Raw genomic sequence first — 8,344 nt, 5'->3', positions numbered from 1 at the left:
TATTTCAATCCAATTATATTTAAAATATTTCAGTTGAGTGGATGATAGAAAATTACTATTATTGTTTTTCTTTGAAGTAAATTTAGCCCACTTTTGCTAAAATAGAAAATATAGGCTACTGAGTGGTGCCTTGAATAGCCGGTTTCTTTCATTTAATGTTCATGTTATGGGGATTTTTATATAAAGGAAATTTGTCTTTTGTGTCTGTTGAAAATTAAAGATTACTGACAGAGCCATAAGAAAATATTGCTTTATTTATCTGATCATATTGGAATATATTTGTTAGGTTTTCAGTAGGTTCAATTAGGTTCACTAGACTATATGCGTCATTTAAAATTTTTTCAATGAACATTCGAACAGTCCGGCCCTCGGCTTGTAGCTAAATTTTTTATTTGGCCCTCCGTCCATTTGACTTTGACACCCCTGGTCTACAGTGTCAAAGCTTCAGACAAATCTATGAACAAGGCGGCACAGTACTTTTTATTATCTAGGGCATTAGTAATATAATTTACAACACATACAGTGGCCGTAGTGGTACTGTGTTTAGTTCTGAAGCCAGATTGATTGCTAGAAAGAGTATTGTTAACAGTTAAAAAAGATTGTAGTTGCCTATTCACCAATGACTCTAGAATTTTTGCCAAACAGGAGAGCTTAGAAATGTATAGCTTAGAGATATATAGCTGAGTATCTCTCCATCATCTCGAAATCCACACCACATGCCATATATATATACCATTCAATTACAAGTGATTCTGTTGCAATTTGTCTGTTTTTCCACATTAAAACTTGGAGATGGATCATTGCTTAATCGGCAAATGTGAGAAAGTACGTAAGTAAGTAAGTAAGTAAGTAAGTACAGACATGCTACTGTAAATATTCACCCCCCTTGGTATTTTTCCTATTTTGTTGACTTACAACCTGGAATTCAAATAGATTTTTGGGAGGATTGTATCATTTGATTTACACAACATGCCTACCACTTTGAGATGCAAATGTTTTATTATTGTGATAAATAATAAATAAGACAAAAAACTTGAAGGTGCTCTACAAAGTCAATACTTTGTAGAGCCACCTTTTGCAGCAACTATAGCTGAAAGTCTCTTGGGGTATGTCTCTATAAGCTTGGCACGTCTAGCCACTGGGATGTTTGCCCATTCTTCAAGGCAAAACTGATCCAGCTCCTTCAAGTTGGATGGGTTGCACTGGTGTACAGCAATCTTTAAGTCATACCACAGATTCTCAATTGGAGGTCTGGGCTTTGACTAGGCCATTCCAAGACATTTAAATGTTTCCCCTTAAACCACTCGAGTGTTGCTTTAGCAGTATGCTTAGGGTCATTGTCCTGCTGGAAGGTGAACCTCTGTCCCAGTCTCAAATCTCTGGAAGACTGAAACAGGTTTCCCTCAAGAATTTCCCTGTATTTAGCGCCATCCATCATTCCTTCAATTCCGACCAGTTTCCCAGTCCCTGCCTATGGAAAACATCCCCACAGCATGATGTTGCCACCACCATGCTTCACTGTGGGGATGTTATCCTCGGGGTGATGAGAGGTGTTGGGTTTGTGCCAGACATAACATTTTCCTTGATGGCCAAAAAAGCTCAATTTTAGTCTCATCTGACCAGAGTACCTTCTTCCATATGTTTGGGCAGTCTCCCACATGCCTTTTGGTGAACACCAAACGTGTTTGCTTATTTTTCTCTTTAAGCAATGGCTTTTTTCTGGCCACTCTTCTGTAAAGCCCAGCTCTGTGGAGTGTACGGCTTAAAGTGGTCCTATGGACAGATACTTCCATCTCCTTCAGGGTTATCTTTGGTCTCTTTGTTGCCTCTCTGATTAATACCCTCCTTGCCTGGTCCGTGAGTTTTGGTGGGCAGCCCTCTCTTGGCAGGTTTGTTGTGGTGCCATATTCTTTCCATTTTTTAATAATGGATTTAATGGTGCCTTGTGGGATCAAAATTTCCAATATTCTTTTATAACCCAACACTGATCTGTACTTCTACACAACTTTGTCCCTGACCTGGTTGGAGAGCTCTTTGGTCTTCATGGTGCCGCGTGCTTGGTGGTGCCCCCTGCTCAGTGGTGTTGCAGACTCTGGGGCCTTTCAGACAGAGATAATGTGACAGATCATGTGACACAGATGGCACACAGGTGGACTTTATTTAACTAATGATGTGACTTCTGAAGGTAATTGGTTGCACCAGATCTTATTTAGGGCCTTCATAGCAAAGGGGGTGAATACATATGCACACACCACTTTTCCGTTTAAATTTCTTTAGAATTTTTTGAAACAAGTAATTATTTTAATTTCACTAAACCAATTTTGACTATTTTGTGTATGTCCATTACATGAAATCCAAATAAAAATAAATTTAAAATCCAGGTTGTAAGGCAACAAAATAGGAAAAACGCCAAGGGGGATGAATACTTTTGCAAGGCACTGTATCTGATATTCTGAGAATATGACAACCATGTTCTGGGTATGTTTCTATCAGAAGTAACGCTACCACTTGGGCCATGTTTCGGCAATACATTAGGACTGTTACTGTAACGATGTGCTCTGAGAGTCGGGAAGCAATTTCAGGGAGTGAGTGTTTTAATAAATAAACACAACATAATACAAAATAAGAAACACGACCAACGCACAGAACTGACACAGGAACATAAACAATAACGCCTGGGGAAGGAACCAAAGGGAGTGACATATATAGGGAAGGTAATCAGGGAGGTGATGGAGTCCAGGTGAGTCTGGTTGATGCGCAGGTGCGCGTAACGATGGTGACATGTGTGCGCCATAACGAGCAGCCTGGAGACCTAGAGGCCGGAGAGGGAGCACCCATGACAGTTACAGATAGAAATGCAATGACGAGAGCTGATGTGATTACTAATCAGAGACATATTTGTTCTACATTGTTTTATGAACAGGAACGTTCTCATGGAAGGTGTCTAGAACATTAATATTGTATATTCTGAAATCATGGCAACCATGTTCTGTGTATGTTTAGTGGAACGATGATGGAATATTACAGATAGAAATGCAATGACAAGAGCTGATGTGATTCCTAATCAGAATGTTTGTTCTACATGGTTTATGTAACTACCCCTCAGAAAACTGGATACGGCCTCCCGGGTGTGTCACCAGAGACTCTGGGTTCGCGCCCAGGCTCTGTCGCTGCCAGCCGCGACCGGGAGGTCCGTGGGGCTACGCACAATTGGCCTAGCGTCCTCCGGGTTAGGGAGGGTTTGGCCGGTAGGGATATCCTTGTCTCATCGCGCACCAGCGACTCCTGTGGCGGGCCGGGCACAGTGGCGCTAACCAAGGGTGCCAGGTGCACGGTGTTTCGTCCGACACATTGGTGTGGCTGGCTTCCGGGTTGGAGGCGCGCTGTGTTAAGAAGCAGTGCGGCTTGGTTGGGTTGTGCTTCGGAGGACGCATGGCTTTCGACCTTCGTCTCTCCCGAGCCCGTACGGGAGTTGTAGCGATGAGACAAGATAGTAATTACTAGCAATTGGATACCATGAAATTGGGGAGAAAAGGGGGTAAAATTTAAAAGGAAATAAAATTAAAGAAAAAAATGAAATCTGGATACAAGAATGTTCTTGCAACGTCCCATAAAACGCATCTACATTAATGTTGCATATTCTGTTGCATGTACTTATTGGGCCAGTATTAGGCCCTGTCCAGAAGAAACCTTAACCCTTCCTCCCTAGGCACTTGTGTATATCTGATACAACTTCATATGTGTAAGCAATAGGATGAATGCACTTTGAAGTAAATCTCAGCTCTGTTAAAAGTACACTCAATAAAAACTTTTATTGATCATAGTGATTCAGGAGTATCATTAAAACAGGTTAATATGCCACACCAACTTTAGATGACTATACTGAACGCCCTTAAATTGCTGAAATAAGTCAATCAAATCAATGATGAGAGAATAGTCAAATTAGCTGGTAAATGACACAGACATGGTGGAGAAGCAGGAAGATCTGAATGCCTTGAACCAAGAGGTTGTGAATTCAAATCCCAGGTGAGAAAATGAATAATAATTACTATATAAATGAACATGCATAATGTAATCATGTATGTCACATATGTACATTGAAAACACAATGTTAAAGGCACTGTGTGTGAGTATCCCTTACCAAAAGAGCTGTGAATGGATCAGTGGTTCACCAATCAGGGCCTTGATGGTCTATACATGTTTGGTGGAACGTTGATGGAATATTCTCAGATAGAAATGCAATGACAAGAGCTGATGTGATTCCTAATCAGAGACACATGTTAATTCTACATGGTTTATGTAACTAACCCTCAGAAAACTGGACACGTGAATGTTCTTGCAACGTCCTATAAAATGCAACTAGAACATTAATGTTGCATATTCTGAGAACATTGTTACCACATTCTAGATAACTTCTGTTTGAAATTAAGGGAATGTTATTCTAACTTTGGCACCAAACACATGCTAAAAAGGTTCTCAGAAGGTTTTTGCTAACATAGATAGAATGTTCCCCTAACTAATGGAAAACTGGACACTCCAAAATTAGGGGAACATTACAGGTAACATTACAAAAATGGTCTCTCTCCCTAGAATTGTTAGCTGGGTAGCTAGTTTACCATTTGTAAACAAAGATAAAGCAAGGCATAGGCGCACATATGATGATGGTTTTAAGGTGGTACATATTAAAATGAGTTAAAATAATAAGACGCTACCATTGGTGTTTTACATGTCCGGCTTTATGTGACGTTGCATAAAGCTGGAAGTAAATCCTTAGTAATGCCTGCCTCCTGAATCCAAGTGTTTGACACGGGGGGTGGCAGGGTAGCCTAGTGGTTAGAGCGTTGGACTAGTAACCGAAAGGTTGCTGACAAGGCAAAAATCTGTTGTTCTGCCCCTGAACAAGGCAGTTAACCCACTGTTCCTAGGCTGTCATTGAAAATAAGAATTTGTTCTTAACTGACTTGCCTAATTAAATAAAAATAAAAAAAGGGGGGGAGGGGACCAGTAACTTTTTTATCAAACTTGATCAATGTACCATCTACAGCCATTTTTATTCTTAGGGCACCCTTACGTTGAACTGGTTCCATCCAAATATCATCACATTTGATGAAAAACATGATTTTTACTGTTTACTGTTAATATCTAAATTGTGAGAACGTGGCAACCATGTCCTGTGTATGTTTGGTGGGACATTGATGGAATATTATCCTAACCCTCAGAAAACTGAACATTAATGTTATATACTATGAGGACATTGTGTACATGTTCTAGATAAGATCTATTTGATATTTAGGGAAAGTTATCCTAACTTAGGCACAAAAACATGCTAAAAAGGTTCTCTGAAGGTTTATGTTAAATTACATAGAATGTTCCCCTAACTAATGAAAAACTGGAAAATCAAACAGTAAGGAAACTTTATGGGTAACATTACAAAAACATTCTCTCTCCCTAAAATTGTTAGCTGGGATAGGGCTGTGAAGTAATTGGCTCCATAGTGATACATTTAGTGTACAGTATAGTCCTACTCACCTAGAAGCTATCAGAGGCCTCAGCTGCCTACCCCCTTCCCTCACCACAGAGGAAGCTGAAGTGAAACCATAAGGCGGGCTGACGAACACTCAGGATTGATCATACACATCTCTTTCATTTTACTAGCAACCGTCCCTAATCACTGATTGTTGTTCTGGGAACTTTGTAATTATGTGTTCCGTAACTGCTGCTTTTTCAAGTCGTCTGAATTTACTTCAAATATTGTTTTCTTCAAATAAAAAGGGGATTTTGTCAGGTAGGCCAAGTCAAATGGTAGCTACCAGTGGTAACCTGATTGCATGATGAGTGGAATGAGGCCATGTGACAACCAAACCAACACACGACACCCCATGAAGAACTTAAAGATACCCCAAGAATATCAATATTGTTTGGGAAGAGAATGAAACACAAAATCTAGTATCACTGCTTCATATTATATCCATATGGAGTAACATTTCAAGATAGGAAACGTATATTGATATATGAGATGATAACATTTTCATCAGTGTAAACTGAGGTAAACACTCAGTAGTGCTAAATGGAGCATATGAATGGAAACATGTCATAACAGAATATCTCATGTTAAATAGAGGCCTCATCTGCAAAAAGCATATACTCCCCACTTCTCAATGAAGTGTCTGAGATACTTTTGCATTTTCAGCAGGACACAAATTTGAGACAGCTCTCATAGATTCAGCTAGCAAAGGTGGTCTATCTGTGGTCTATTGAGTAGAAAGGTGCTCATGTGACATAGCTGCTGAGACCATGAGTCAGCCAGGAAATAAAAGATGTAGGAGCTGATATATACATCGTTAACCTATTTTTCACTATCTTTCAAGTTGAATATATGGTAAAGATTTGTTGTCCAAGTACTTCTTTACACTTCATATTGTTCCAAAAACAACTGCAGATGTCATTTTTATTGCAGATACTGTACCTCTAACATTGACATTCTCAAAAAGAGGATATTATGCTGTGTTCTTACGGGTCTCATTTTTACCCTGTCTTCTTTCGCAGCGTGGGAATGAAGAGAGTCTCGTCACCACAGAGTGGGTCTGTGGGGTTGTGGTGGTGTCTGTAAGAACTATAACAAATATCTAGATTCTATTTCTATGGTAAGAAAACTATTCTGCTTGACCGTGGGTTAAGCATTTACAGAGCCACCAAAGAAGATCATACATGATGATGAAATTCAGAAATCTTGCACACTCTGTAAACCCCCCCACACCTTGTATCAAATTGATCATAGCCTACATTGGGCAACATTTGTTGTCTAACAGTCTCAACTATAAACTGGACGGAAGCAGTTATTTTCATTGTTCATAAGACACAAAAGGCACCCGTGGGTGGATATATGCTAGGAAGGTATGTACCCAAGCATACGACCATGGTGTCGGATGTCATTGGAGGCGTTTGTCATGTGTAGAGGAGGGCAAGGGGTGCGGGTGTTCAATCAAACGTGACACAGTGGTCTGACGGAGGGTATGTGGTTCTTCTGGCAAAAAAATGCATCTGCTACACTCCACCTCAACCACTACCTTTTCCCCCCTTTATGAAATTGCCTCCTTGCACTTCCAAGCAGATAAAGGCCCAAAGATCTTTGAGATACCTCTACCTGAGGTATAACAAAACACAATCATGTTTTTCCATATCTCTAAGGTCTCCCATATATGAAATTTATAATATTTTACTGCAAAAGTGGTTATATTGATAGATATTGTGACACACCCCCTTAACTTAAACAGGGCAGAATAATGCCTGGCTGGAGGGGGGTTGGGGCACATAAACCCATGTAACCCAATATTGCAAGTTAGCAAACAACATTAGGACATATTAAAGCATTTTGGAAATATAGACTTGTAAACACACAGATGCAATAGGCAGAAATATCAACTATGAATATTTATGATGAATGTAAACTTAACTTTTTGGCAGCTGTTCAATAGACAACTTTCCAAGTCAAATTTGTTTTCATTCAGTGCTGTATGTTCCTGCCTGACAAAAATACATAGAGATGCACATTTGATGTTGTGGCTAATGTAATTGGCTCTAAGGAAAACAATTGGGCTCAGACGTCTAATGACCTTTTTGGGGCTCAAGGTTCCTTAAAGGATTTTGCATATTTAGCCCCTAGTCTCAAGGCTGCCAACTTTAGAAAAAAGCTTGGACTGAGATTTGCTATCTGAGTTTCATTGCCCCCTGGCACAACCCCTAGATGGGGGAAATTGAACTATTTTAAAGCTCATTTATTGCAATTCTATGTATTTTGACATGGCTTAGGGTTTTGACTAAGGTGGACAATTAAAAAAGTATAAGTATTCAGGATGGTTTGAACATTAAATGAACACCCAAAATTGGACGACTTTGTTACTTTGTGGAGATGAAAATTGGCAAAAATTATATTTCAGGGCTGGAGCATGTAATATCCAATGCTTATTTGTATGACTTATTAAAAACTGTCCACGAATGGCTGCAAAAGAAATACATAGCCTCATAGGAATATCATATTTTTAAATATGTGATTACACTGGCAAAATTGGAAAGAAGTGGAATAATAAAATAAGCGTGAGGAATAATGGTAATGTCTTGCTGACAAGTACACTAATTACCTTATATTTTAGCCTATTGTGAAGAATGAGAATTGTTCCATTGATCAGGTAAATAAAGTAAATAGATAATAAAATCTCCTGAAGACAAGATTACATAAATCTGCCCCTACACCCTGACCAAAAAACTGTTCTATTTATTATCCCCCCTCTAGAAGCAAACTTAAACTTTTGGATTCACAATCTGTTTGACAAAATTATTTTCATAG

This window comes from Salvelinus sp. IW2-2015, linkage group LG20 (genome assembly GCF_002910315.2).
Source record: "Salvelinus sp. IW2-2015 linkage group LG20, ASM291031v2, whole genome shotgun sequence".
NCBI classification, from domain to species: Eukaryota; Metazoa; Chordata; class Actinopteri; order Salmoniformes; family Salmonidae; genus Salvelinus; species Salvelinus sp. IW2-2015.
The sequence above is the reverse complement of the archived record's forward strand: the minus strand, read 5'-3'. Positions refer to the sequence as shown.